We start from the raw sequence: 13,178 nt of genomic DNA, 5'->3' as shown, positions 1-13,178 counted from the left end.
GAAAGCCGTGTGAACTCTCGGTGAACCAAGATTGAAGTCATAAATCACGCGTACAAAGGCGGCTGCGGAGGCTGGCGCGGGCTGCTGCACCTTTAACGCTTTCTGGGGCTGACAGGCGGCGGCCCAGCTAAAGTTCACAGCGCCCGGGGAGGGCCCGCCCCCGCCCCCGCCTCCCCTCCCCCGGCCCCCCGGCCCCCGGCCCCCGGCCCCCGGCCGCAGGCGGGGCTGGGGGGGGGTGGGGCGTACTCTCTCCCGCCGCCCGCTCGGGGTCGGCCGCTCCAGCCCGGCGCCCCCACCCCGCCCCGCTTGCTGTATTTAAATAGGCAACGGGATCCACACGGACACAATAATTTAGCTTGTCTTTGGCATTTTCTACAGGACCCCAAGAGATGGACTTTCCACTCTCCCTTTTCTCTCTAGAACTGGCATCTTTCATCTCTGTCTATACGGGCCCAATTATACAGATCCTTGGGGTTCCAATAGGATCTGAGTCGCTGGGATCACGAACACCTGGCTGAAACATGCCATACAATTAGGATTTCTTCTTCTTTTTCTTTTTTTTTTAAATCTTTTCTTTCTTTTCCTTTTCTCCCCCTTTCTCTTAAAAAATCTTTTGTTTTAAATTTTATGTATTTGTCTATTTATCAGAGGGCTACAATTAACCTCCTCGACGGGGGCGGGGTAAGCGGGGTGGGGAAAAGGCCCAGCTTTCAACCCCTCGCAGAAATCTCCAGGCTTCCCGCGCCCGCCGGCCTCGCTTCCTTTCCTTGGCCTTCGACCTCCTCCTCCTGGGATCGTTTTTGGGGTTTTTTTCCCTCCCCCCACTGTCTCCTCTTCGGTTTAATTAAAGTTTAGCGACTCCACTTGCCTTTTCTCTCCTTTCTCTTCGGAAGCAGAAACCAGAGGGCCCAAGCGGCCCCAGCACAATCCCGGCCTGCCGCCGGCAGGGCCTTCCCCTCGCCCGCCTCCCTCCACCGCGGATGGCCTCCTGGACTGGTCCCCGGCCCCTCCACCATCCCGCAGGTGTGCGGCCGCTGGCCTGGGGCATCTGAAGGACCGGGGCTGAGGCAGAGGTGTCTCCTCTTCCCCTAAACCCACCCCCAGACTTGCTCCAGAAAGTTTGGAGGGTGGGTACACCCTAACTCAGGCAACCCGCTCCCCCAAACCCATGGCTGACTAATATGATATGACAAAAGCCGGTGATGGATTTGGTATATGTTAATTCACAATGCCCTTTCCTCCAGAATTTAACTATAAGTTAATACACACCGGAAACCACGCGCATACACGCTCGTTAATGGGCTTAGGTATTAGCGAGTCCTAACGATGCATACAAATGTGCTCTGCGCTCTGTAGGCCCCTCAAGATTTATGGGCCTTGAGCTCTCTGAAGCTGTAAACAAGGAGAAAAAAAAGAGAAAGAGAGAGAGAGGGAGACTGGGGGAAAGAGACAGAGGCCTGACTCACCCCTCCAGATTGTGGGAGAGAAGGGATCTCTGCAAGTGGATTCCTACGTATTTTGCTTTCCTTACCAGCTCGGTGTGCGTGGGTTTTGGCCTTGGGCTGGGGCTGGGGCGGTGGTAGCGTCTGGATGCTGGTGTGCGTGGGCAGCGCGCTATGTGCGCGCGGGGGTGGGAGGATGCCTGCCGCCTCCGAACTGCTGTGCAGGGACCTGCGTGTAGCAGGCATCTGGGGGCACCTACCTGTGAGTGTGCACACTGTGCTGTGTGTGTGTGTGTGTGTGTGCCTGCGTGCATGTGTGACAAGCAGCCCTCCCTCTGGGCCTGGCTGCTGGCCCCTGAACCCTGCGAACCAATCTCTAACAACAATCGTAGTAACAATAAATAATAAAGAACAATAAAACAGTAGTTAACAGTCCCTCCCTAGCAGGATAACAATAAAATGCAAGAGGAGATATTCTGAGGAGGGGCCGGGGGTAGGAGTCAGGATCACAGCATCTGAGGGAAGACAAGGGAGGAAGGAAGGAAGTTAGCTTCTTCCTATGCCCTTGGGGGGCTGGGTTTGGGAACCCCCCTCTCCAGACAAGGTCCTCCGGCCAGAGGAGGATAGGGAGAGCCGGGAGGCCGCTCTTTCCTGCTTCTTTTTCTCCGGCTTTTGCTTTGTGCCATCGGGGAGGGATCCCACATATGGGGGTGATTAGTGGCTTTGGGGAGTCTCTGAAGCCCCTGTTTTAAAGAGGAGGGCAAGCAAACAGGGTCAGGCGGGGGGAGGGGGCAGAGATGGATGAGGCGATGGCCAGAGCCGGGGTCCTGGCCATTCGGGCAACAGAGGTGCCCGGGAGGACGCAACGCCGGGTTGGACGGAAGCAGACAAACATTTATGGCTGCCCGAGAGAGGGGAGAGCAAGGCCGGGTTTCCGGTAGGCCCAGGGAAAGTTCCCTTCCTAGGGGATTTTCAAACACACAAACAAACAAAAACAACAACAACAACAACAACAAAAAAGGAGGAGAAGAAGGGAGGGGTTGAGGCGCGCTGAATTTTCCTTCGCGGGCTTGGAGCGAGCGGATCGCCATAAAGGAAGAGAGGACCACGATCCCGGATCCTTCCACGTCCGCCTCATTCTCTCCAGGTACAATTTTCTGATAATCATATTAATGTATTTATTGTGGCGGGGGTGGGGGGAGAGGCAGATGTGTAGGGCTAGGACGCTCGCTGAAGAGAAAGCCGCCCCACAGTTTCGGGTCTAACGAAATACCCCCCTTTAAAAACAATTGTACCAAAAGAAAAAGAAAAAAAAAAGAAAAGAAAGAAAGAAATCAAAGAGTAAAAATAAAAACACCAATTAGCCAACTTTTTAAAAGAAGAAGAAAAGAAAAAAAAAATGACCATAACAAACAAGCGTGAGAACTTTCAAAAGATTTAAGTCACAAACCTTTTCAGAGGGTTTGATTCTTTTTCAACAGCCGGTGACCCATCTGGTCTGAAAGGGACGGAGAACTACACTTTCCACTGAGTCACTTCTTTAAGACCGGTGCACACACAAAGATTCAAAAGGGAACCCCGGGCAGCCTTGCATTTGAACACCACACGAGGAGGGGGGAGCACTGTGATAACCAGTCGGACAAAATACTAATAAAATAAAATACACCCGGTCGGAGCGCTGCGCGCAGGGCGAGCGGCGAGAGCCCAGATCTCGGGTTCCAGGCGGCCGCCGTGCGAGGCAGCTGCCCCGGGCGATGGGGCGCCGGGCGGGCCGGGCTCGGTCTCGGCCTCCCCAACCGGCCCGCGGCCCCCTTCTCCCGGGCCTCCGTGCCCCTCCTGCCTCGCCGCGCTCGGATGTCTGGCCGGGCTTCCCTGGTGCGAGGATTTGGGGCCTAAGAAGGGGCAAAGTGACTCAAGCCGGACTCTCCATTTTTCTCCCCTAGGCCTCTCCACTTGCGGGAGCTCTCAGCCACCCGGACACTGACACGGCGGGGGCTTGTGGACTGCCCCCCATCCACTCCATATGGTTTCCCAAAGCCTAGAGACCTCCAACCCTCCTGGGGGGGGGGAATATCCGTGCCCAGACACCTCTGCACCCTGTCATCTGTGAGCGTGCTCACTTCGGGAATATCTTGAAGAAGAAGAAGGCGGCAGGCCGGCTTAGAGCCGTGTTTACATCTAGTTCTACTGATCTGTTCACATCTGGAGACTTTATTTATAACCCCACTATAACTCTCTCTGTTTGGAGGCACTGGTGGGTCTATTGACAGACTGATGTCTAGAAAATATTGCTCTATCTCTAACCATACCTAAATATGCTGTGCTTGTATTTACAGATTTATGCTTGGGGAAAATATAATTATTTCCATTGTATTTGTGCATATACAATAGTTATAGAAGCAGATTTATATACGAGAAAATATACGACTCTCTTATAGCCATCCAGTTTTATGGACATTTGAGATCCTGACAGATTTATAGCTCTGAGCAGCTATATAGATAAATGTGTATCGTTGGAATTATGTATCAGGAGATATATACTTATTGATTGTGATATAGAGTAGTTAGAACATTCACTTAGAGCCATATATGGCTATGGAGATATTTCTATATTATTATCACTATATATAGGCATATCTATTTATAACTACATAGTTATAAAAATACACATAAGTAATTATAGTCCTATATGTACATGCTGCTATCTCTCTGTAGAGTTATAGACACTTGTGAATATAACTCTGTGGAGATATCTGTATGTATATAAGGGTGTAATTACCTCGTGATGTGTGTGTATTGGGGCTTAGGCCAGTCTATCTCTGTACAGACATATTTATACGTAGGGGCTGAGAGAGACGTGTTCACGGAAATATTTCCAGAGAACCAACTAGAAAGTGGGATCTGGCCATCTAGGAAATTAGCTAGCAGAGTTCTCTATTGGTGGAGGGATGGAGTTTACCAAAGGGTAAACAGAACATGGGAAGCCTCAAGGAGAGGAGGCGAATGGAATGTGCTCGGGGCGTGGCTGGAACAGACAGGCGGGAAAGGGGTAAGCACAGGGCACCCACCTGAAGATGGGGGACTGGTTTTGTGAGGGGCAGGTGTAGATGGTCACTGGGTCTTATGGAAGGGGAGGTGGTGAACAGTACTACAACCTGGAGCTCCACTCTAGCTCTCCCCTGAGGGAGCACCCCCTCAGTTGGGCTTCAGTGCACTAAAGGTCAGCGGCCATCTTGCCGCTTCCGCATTCTTGGCGCATTGCTCTTGGACCCTGGTTTCGGCGTCTCAAAGAGTAGGCTTCAGAGGTGAGGAGGTTTAGGGACAGGGCAGGGAGGGGGTGCACTTTCACTGGCGCAGCTCTCTGGCAATAGGGCCAGGAAAGCCAGGTAATGTGGCCAAATAAAGTTTGCTTTCACCTGGGCCGCCCGCCCGTGCCCCTGGGGGGCTGTGTGGTAGGAGCCTGGTGGATTGAGGGGTGAATTTTCAAGTGTTGGGCTTATTCTGATGGGAGCTTCATGAGGCCTTCCTCAACCCCCTTTCCTTGAGGCCCGAGGTGCGGGCCTCAGGCGCCTAATTTTGCTCCACTGGGCCACTCCTTCTCTGTTGCTCCCCAGCTTGGGGTTCCCTCCCCTCTGGGTACAGAAAGTTATACCCTCCAGCTCCCTAACAGCACTGCCCTGAGCCTTTATGGGAGAATTTGACTTTAATAAGTGGGGAACATGGATCGGCACCTCTAGATCTCATCCCCCCCGCCCTCCCCCACACACACATCTACCTGGCTCTCCCACCAGCCTCCTTCCAGGCACCACTGGGCCCAGGCTCTGCAATTCTTCCCCTGCCACCAACCATCCCAGGAGAAAAGATATTTTTCTCCTGGCCCCAGTTTGTTTGTTTTAAAAACCAGGGAGTCACAGACCTCTTTGCTCAATGGTTTGTTTGCAGGGGTTTCCCTGCACTCCGTGTCAGTGGCCCGCCAGGCTTCCAAGATCTCTAGGACGCTGGGAAGGGAGTGAAGACCACTGGGCTGGGGTTAAATGCCAAGTGCCACCCTCCACACACCCCTGCCCATGGAATCGGAGCTTCTCCAGGACAGGGACTCTGCTGCCTGGCACAGAAGGGTAGCCTGATATATGCTTGTTGAGATAAACTGAATGGCGATCAAAGCAACAGCTTTTGGCAGAGGGCATCTCCCCTTCTGTGGCCACCGCTGCAAGCTAGCAGGCCCCTGGGCGCCCTGGTGGGAGCCAGGCCGGGAGCCCGTGGCGACTGGAGGCAGCAGGCTCTGGCGGGGCCAGTGGTTAGTGCCCAGCAGAGATGGGCCGGAGCTGAGATGGGGAGTGAGGGGCGGAATGGGGCACCAGAGCCAGGCTCTGCCTCCCCAGAGTGCCTCAGCCCCCCACCCCAGCCTCCTGGCTCCCCAGACCCCCAAGTATATGAAAACTAAACCAGAGCCAGGCCCTGGGCTGGAAAGAAGCTGCCTGTCAGCCTGAGGGGCCCAAAGAGGAACCACCACTTGGTCCATTAAGAAATACATAAATAAAACAAAAATAAATCAGCATGAGACAGCCACCCTGGCAGAAGGAAAGGCCTTGTTATGCCTCAGCCGGGCTCCAGGGATACTACCAAGTGCATCAGAATGACTGAGGGTTCTAAGAAAAATTTTTAACTTTAACAAGCTTACAAATTTCCTGATTCAGTAATATCTCTTAATCAGGTTGTTTCATACAGTTCTTTTTAAAATTGTCATCATTCCCTGTAGATTTGGTCCCTGTAGAATAGGTCCCAGAGTTTGGGGACGGGTGGGTCACCAGCAGTGAATGGGGTGAAATAGGCAGTTTCTCTATCTAGTGAGGGTCTTGGTCTGCAGGGAAGGCTTGGCCTCCCCTCTCCTGCCAGGCTTGGAGCAGGGAAGGCTCTCCCAGATTTGATTCCTTTTTTCCATAAGAGTCTTTAGGGGCAATCTGCCCTGTGTCTGGGTGATGATCCAAGGTCCAGAGAGGGGGCTAAGTTAAACCTAGAACCTCATTTCTAGTCCCCCAAACTCTGATAGTTTCCTCCTGAGACACCCAGCCCTTCCCTCCCCAGGATATGTAATGCCCACAGAGATGATGGGTGCTTTCCCTAAAGAAGTGCTGAGAGGGAGAACCCTGGGGCCAGCATTTACATGTGTTCACCTAAGCGGGACTCTGGGCAGGTGTCTGGGCTCTGGCCAGGATAGGGGTAGGGTGAGAGTAGCTGCTATAAACCTCAGAACCTGTAGGTTCAGATAATGATTGTCCTTAGCCAAAAGACAGAAAATGGAGAAACCCTGACCATACATCATTGATCCTAAAGAGTCCTGGGTCCCTTTATCTGAGCTGTAATGGCTCTTAGCTGTTTCTGGGTCCCAAACCCCCTTTGAGAAGCAGACAAAAACAATCTGCCCTCTCCCCAGCAAAACGTACACACACACAGCGTTGTTGACGGGTGCTGGGATGATACAGGGCCCAGGAAGCCCGAGACCTCTGGGTTGAGTATCCCTAATTTGGATATTTCCCCCTTCTTTCTGTGACCCATCTCCAGTGGTCTCCCTTTGCTTTGGCCCTCCCTGAGTGCCTTTGCTTAGGGGGTCAGGCAGTTCGCTGTCCTTCTCCTTTCCTTTACTAGAGCAGGCACCAGGCAGAGGCCTTGCTTGGGCTGAGCCCCTGATCTGCTCTCCTGCAGAAACCAGGAGAGTGTCAGTTCACTGAAGCCTGGTCTACACTGCCCTGCTACTCCACCAATCTCTGGGGGTGGGGGGAGACTGGGGGCATATTGGCAGCACACAGGCCTGGCTGTAGGGGGACCAATTCCCATCTCTAGTGGAAACTTGGATGCAAGGAGCAAGTTGCAATTGCTATAATAATAGTCATAATAATAACAATAATAATTTATTTAGCATATCATTAGATGTGTATTTACTGTCTTCCCTCTGCTTTTTTCCAAGTGTCTCCTAAGGAATTCTCACAACACCCCGGGGAAACAATAATAAGCTAATTACCACCCTTCAGCTCCTCCTCCTCCTCCCATCCACAAAGTCGCCCTCTTACAGACGGAGCATTTACACAGCCCCTCCCTGTGTTTACACCTGTTTAGCACAGTCTCCCCTTCCCCACTTCTCCTCTCCCATTCGCAGTTTTGTCCATCCCTGTTAAAGAAGCTTCCCCATCATTTGGGGGAGGAAAGTTTGGGGAGGAGAGTAGCTGAGCCCCACAGAGTTCTAGGTATTATACTGTTTCCCTGACATTACAGCAGTGATGAGGATGATGTGGGAGGAACCAGACTTCTCTGATTGCTGTTTTGGGGGCAGAAATTGCCTGCAGACGGGGTTAGAGGCAGACGGCTTAGAGAGGGGACAGTGCCGCCATGATGCCAGAACATCAGAGTCACGTGTAGGAGTATGGCGGGTCCTGCAAAGTAACATCCTTACCGGGGGCTTTCAGGTTGTTTGGGCCAGATCTTAGGGATGCCGGGCCTCGGATATCCCATTGGCCTCTTTTGGCAATGAGAAAAGAATAGAAAAGAAGGAAGGAAGGAAGACATGTGCATGTGTGTATATATGTATATATATAAATTTCCAGATGCATACATACTCACACATGTATTTTTCCCTGAGTGAATAATCATGATGATGGCTATACTTTTTAAAATATTCATTCCTTTTCACTTTTAAAGAAAAATCCGTTATCTTCTCAGAGATTATAATGAAAACACAAACCAGACACATGTTTTCGGATGACAGACTCTAAGTGGTCTCTCGGACCACCTAAAAAGCCCCCTGGAGTCCCAATGATCTGCAGAGCACACTCTTAGTTGCTCATTTCCTGAGCCCCAACCCAGGGCAGAGAACTACAGCTGATGTCCTAACAGGCTTAATCACAGACGGAGCCGCTCGGCCTGTCATTGAGATCCTGGATGTTGCAGCTCAGACTACGTAGACACTGAGCTCAGCTCTCCACCTCTCTGCCCAAGTACACAGTCGCTCCTGGGAAGAAGCAAGTCTAGGCTGGAGAACACAAGAGCCAGGTAGAGTCAATATGAAGATGAACGGAATATCAAGAGTCAATACAAAGTGTTAGCATTGAATCTGCTTCTTAGCTCTCTAAACCATAGTTGGCATAGTTGACATTTTTGGTGGGTCCCATAACACATTTGGTGGGTCCCCTAACACATTCGGTGTCTTTTCCTCTTTCTATAATCCTCATGCTTTTCTGTTGCCCATACTCTCCGCTGTCTGCCCCTGGCCCTTTCATGTCCCCAGTCCTATCAAAACTTACTTGTCTGGAGTCCCATGCTAATCTCTACTGGGCAACAACCAGATTGCCAGATTAGGAAGCCATCAGTGTGTGGACATGTACATTCTCCCGGGAAACTCTGCTTTTTGTGTAGGTCTTTGGGAGCCACTGCCCAGATGGAAGGAAATAGCTATAATGATGGAATTTCATTTTTTTTTTTTTAAAGATTTTATTTATTTGACAGCACAAGCAGAAGGAGAGAGAGGGAGAAGCAGGCTCCCTGCTGGGCAAGGAGCCTGATGTGGGACTCAATCCCAGGACCCTGGGATCATGACCTGGGCCGAAGGCAGCCGCTTAACCGACTGAGCCACACAGGCGTCCCTGGAATTTCATTTTTTTAAAAGATTTTATTTATTTATTTGACGAGAGAGATACCGAGAGAGGGAACACAAGCAGGGGGAGTGGGAGAGGGAGAAGGAGGCTTCCCGCGGAGCAGGGAGCCCAATGCCGGGCTCGATCCCAGGACCCTGGGATCATGACCTGAGCCGAAGGCAGACGCTTAACGACTGAGCCACCCAGGCACCCCAATGATGGAATCTCAGACCCATGGCAGGTGGCATGATATAGATTTTTGTGTGGGTAGTTTATGATTTTTCTTAATCCTTATCATGGAGGCAGCCATCCATCCTATCTGTGTATAAGGCTATCCTCACCCCAAACCTAAGGTTTCCAGGTTGCTTAGAGGAGTCCAGAACATTTTGTGCACTTTTTATTACCAGATCTTGAGAGATAAAATGAGGTTGGAAAGAAACTGGATTCATCCAGGTAAAAAGAACATTACGCATGAATTGTCAGGATGTGGGCTTCCGACTTGTTCTGAACATGGTGGTCGTTCATTCCATGACTTAGTTCCAATTTATGGATAGTGTCTTGAAGCCCCCTCAATACTCATAACTATAATCACTTCTGTTTATAGAAGATGACTATATGCCAGGTGCTTTATACTAAATTTGATGAGGAAATGTAATCTCAGAAAGGTTAAGTCACCTGCCCAAGGTCACAAAGCCAGGTCTGAACCAGGTTTCCCCATCTGCTATGTTTTAACACTTCCAAGTCATGCCTCCTGGGTTAGATAAACAGCAGATAATCAAGGAAATGAAACTGTGGTTTTTTTTTTGTTTTTTTTTTTCTGAAATAGTTTTACATCCTGTGGACATATCACTTCTACACTGGCTTCCACAGTGGCCAATCCAAGTGCATGTACACTCTTGGCATTTTCATCTCTCTGAATTCAGTTTTCCTGGCAGCCCCTGTGATCTCTCACATAATGACTACTCTCACCACTTGGAGTCCACCCCTTTCCTAAGACTAGAAATATCCCCATAGTTCAGGCCTCTGGGTTCTAGGGGAGTCCTTGAGTTTGCACTTTCGCAGGCAGAATCTAGCTTTCTCACAAGGGTTGGCCAACGTGAAACTGAGAAGTATCTAGAGATTAATCTTCAGAACCCCTCAATCCCTGAGCATCCCCCACCAAGCGCTGTTTGATAAAGTATCCCAGTGGTGCTTTTGTATTTGAAAGAATGTGATCTGCAGAGGACTGCACTTAACACCATGTGCTCTAATGGTGGGACTCGTGGCATTTCAGTGGCAAGATAATTGGGGAGGGGGAAACAGAGTCTTCCCAGGGGCTTTAAACTGCATCACTGCATAAGGCTGATCCTGCATCTCATTATCCATTAACTTCAGATGAAAGCTGTAAAATTGGATCCCTTTATTCTGATATTTGAAACTAAGCAGATAGGGGGCTAATTCCGCTGCTTTTACCTGACTGCTGGCATCAGGCAGATACCCGCCCATTGTCCTGCCCCCATCTTGTCTTTGCCTCCCTCCCCTCAGGGGCAGGGTCCCTCAGGGAAACAGCTCCCCACCACGAGCCTGCAGGGGCCCTGTAGAAAAGGTTGAGTTGTCAAATGAGGAGACACCAGAGCGAACACCCCCTCTCCCCCACCCCCCACCAACTCTGGAATGAAGATGGAGAGTTTTCTGTGCCTGGTTTGGTTCACGGAGACACATAGTCCATCATCTGATTTTCTGCAAAGAGTATTCCTTCCCTGCCCCCCCCCCCCAGCATCCTCTAGTTTTTGCTCAGAGCTGGAAGGATCTTAGTGATGACCTAATCGAACGACTTCACTGTGAAGGAAGGGAAACTGAGGCTCAGACAGAGACCAGAACCCAGGTGTTTTGATCCCTAGGCCATGCTGCCTCTGGCTCTCTTTGCACTTCAGCTGGATCCTTTTAACTTGCTCCCTCTAAACCCCAGGATCCCAGCTGGCTTTCCCTGGCAGAGAGCACAGGCGCCAACAGCCACCACAATGATGTAGGCCCTCCTGCCTGGTCGTGGCCCCTTTTGGGCACAGGCTACATCATACCCACACCATGCTCCATAATCCCACTAGAGCCCACCTGTGAATTCTGTGAAGTCAGAGGGCCTCTCTGTTCTCCCCGTTTCTGCACCACCCCCTAGAGCTGGCCAGGGCCTGGAGAGGGGCTGAAGGCCTCTGACGGAGAGCAAAGGGGTAAGCACAACTTTTTTACCTCTGGTTTCCCCACCCCCCAGCCTCCTATGAGGAAAGAGGCTGTCCTGAATGGAGAAGTTTCCTTAATATGCTGTCAAGCCTTCTTCAAGCTTCAAAGGAAAAAAACCTGTCTTATTGTCTAATTCTGAGGACTGAAGGCCAGGGAAGGGCGTTGAGCTTAATTAGCATGAGGAATGCTGATTACGCATAAGAAAGAACTTGCCAGCCCTGAGAGTCTTCAGACAACTGTCAACTCCAGAACGTACCAGGTAAATTCTCATCCCCCTGATATTGTCAAGTTAACCTCACAGGGTTCCTTCCAGGCCAAAGATTCTGGTTACTTTTCCCTGTATTTGGTGGTCTGGCTAATCCTAGATTCCTCAGGCAGTGCTCACTCAGGTTCCCATTGGGCCTTGGCCCTGGGAAACATTTTTAAATCTCCTGCTGGCCCTAAACAACTTCTCCATCCCTAAGAAACAAAACACAATTGAACCAATTCAGGAACAAAACCCACCAGATCTCTTATTAGTCTGATGTGGGCACAACAGCACTGGACTTGGAGTCTAGAGTCTTAGAGACCATAACAGTATGGTCTCAATTATGTTCCTCCCCAAATTCATATGTTGATGTCCTAACCCCCAGTACCACAGAAGGCGACTGTATTTAGAGATAGGGCGTTTGAAGAAGTAACTGAGTAAAATGCAGTCATACGGGTGGGCCCTAATCCAGTCCGACTGGTCTGCTTGTAAGAAGAGGAGATTAGGACACAGACACAGAGGAAAGACCATGTGAAGCCAAGACCCCATCTACAAGCTGAGGAAAGAGAACCCCAAAGAAACCAACCCTGTGTGCCTGGGTGGCTCAGTCGGTTGAGCGTCTGCCTTCAGCTCAGGTCATGATCCCAGGGTCCTGGGATGGAGTCCCACATCAGGCTCCCTGCTCAGCAGGGAGTCTGCTCCTCCCTCTCCCTCTGCCCCTCCCCCGGCGCACGCACACACTGTCTCAAATAAATAAAATCTTAAAAAAAAAAAAAAGAAAGAAAGAAACCAACCCTGTCAACACCTTGATCTTGGACTCTTAAACCTTCCAAACTTTGAAAAAATAAATTTCTATTGTTTAAGCCACCTGGTCTGTGGTACTTTATTATGGCGTTTCTAGCAAACTAATATAGTATCTAAGTATGTCTCAGCCATTTATTTGCTGGGTGATCTTGGACATTTAAAATTGTCCAAGCCTCAGTCTCCACATGAGCTCAAAGGTCCCTTCGATACCTAACATCCTGTGATCCCCTGTAAAGGGAGAGCCCCAGTTATACTACACGATTTTTACTTTCTCGTCAGCGATGTTGGCTGTAAATGGGCACAGACACATGTCCTCATCTAATCACGCACACAGCCCTGCACCACTGCTTTGTCCTTCCCAAAATGTACAGTCACTTACACAGCCCGTTCCCTACCCTAAACGCCAGCGTCAATTCAGCTTTGAAGGCACACATATTTGCGTCCCCTGACTCAGATGCTGTCGCTGCGGATGCATCTCGCAAAAATTGGTTGAAATGAGGACATTTTAGTCAGTTGACTGGTTTTGGCGAACATAGTGCCAAATAGCCCCACTGGTTTCTCTCTACTTAATTGATGGATTTTATTTTAAAATTGTCAGATTCCGGCCATCCTTTTTGCTTCAGAATCACCCTGCGGCCATGCAAGGCGTAGCCAACCACCATCTGATCTACTCAGCAGCATCACCTTTATTCTTTGAATGGATTGGTAAGTTCATTAAAAAGAGTCAAACCCAGACGATTGGCACAGCCTCACTCGGGCCCACAGAAAGCACTCTCAGGTCATGTCTGTGAGATGCCAAAACGCCCACCTGGGCTAACCAATTTAGTGAGAAATCAGTCCACCTAT

At 50.3% G+C, this 13,178-nt stretch overlaps 1 long non-coding RNA gene across 1 annotated transcript; it reads left to right on the top strand.

The window, feature by feature from the left end:
* Positions 1-2,112: 2,112 nt before the first annotated feature.
* LOC118555822 (uncharacterized) lies at positions 2,113-3,815 on the top strand. Its single transcript, XR_004927174.2, has 2 exons — positions 2,113-2,589; positions 3,386-3,815. It is a non-coding gene; the product is annotated as an uncharacterized LOC118555822 (long non-coding RNA).
* The last annotated feature ends 9,363 nt before the right edge of the window (positions 3,816-13,178 follow it).

This window comes from Halichoerus grypus, chromosome 6, assembly GCF_964656455.1.
Source record: "Halichoerus grypus chromosome 6, mHalGry1.hap1.1, whole genome shotgun sequence".
Lineage (NCBI taxonomy): Eukaryota > Metazoa > Chordata > Mammalia > Carnivora > Phocidae > Halichoerus > Halichoerus grypus.
The sequence above is the reverse complement of the archived record's forward strand: the minus strand, read 5'-3'. Positions and strand labels throughout refer to the sequence as shown.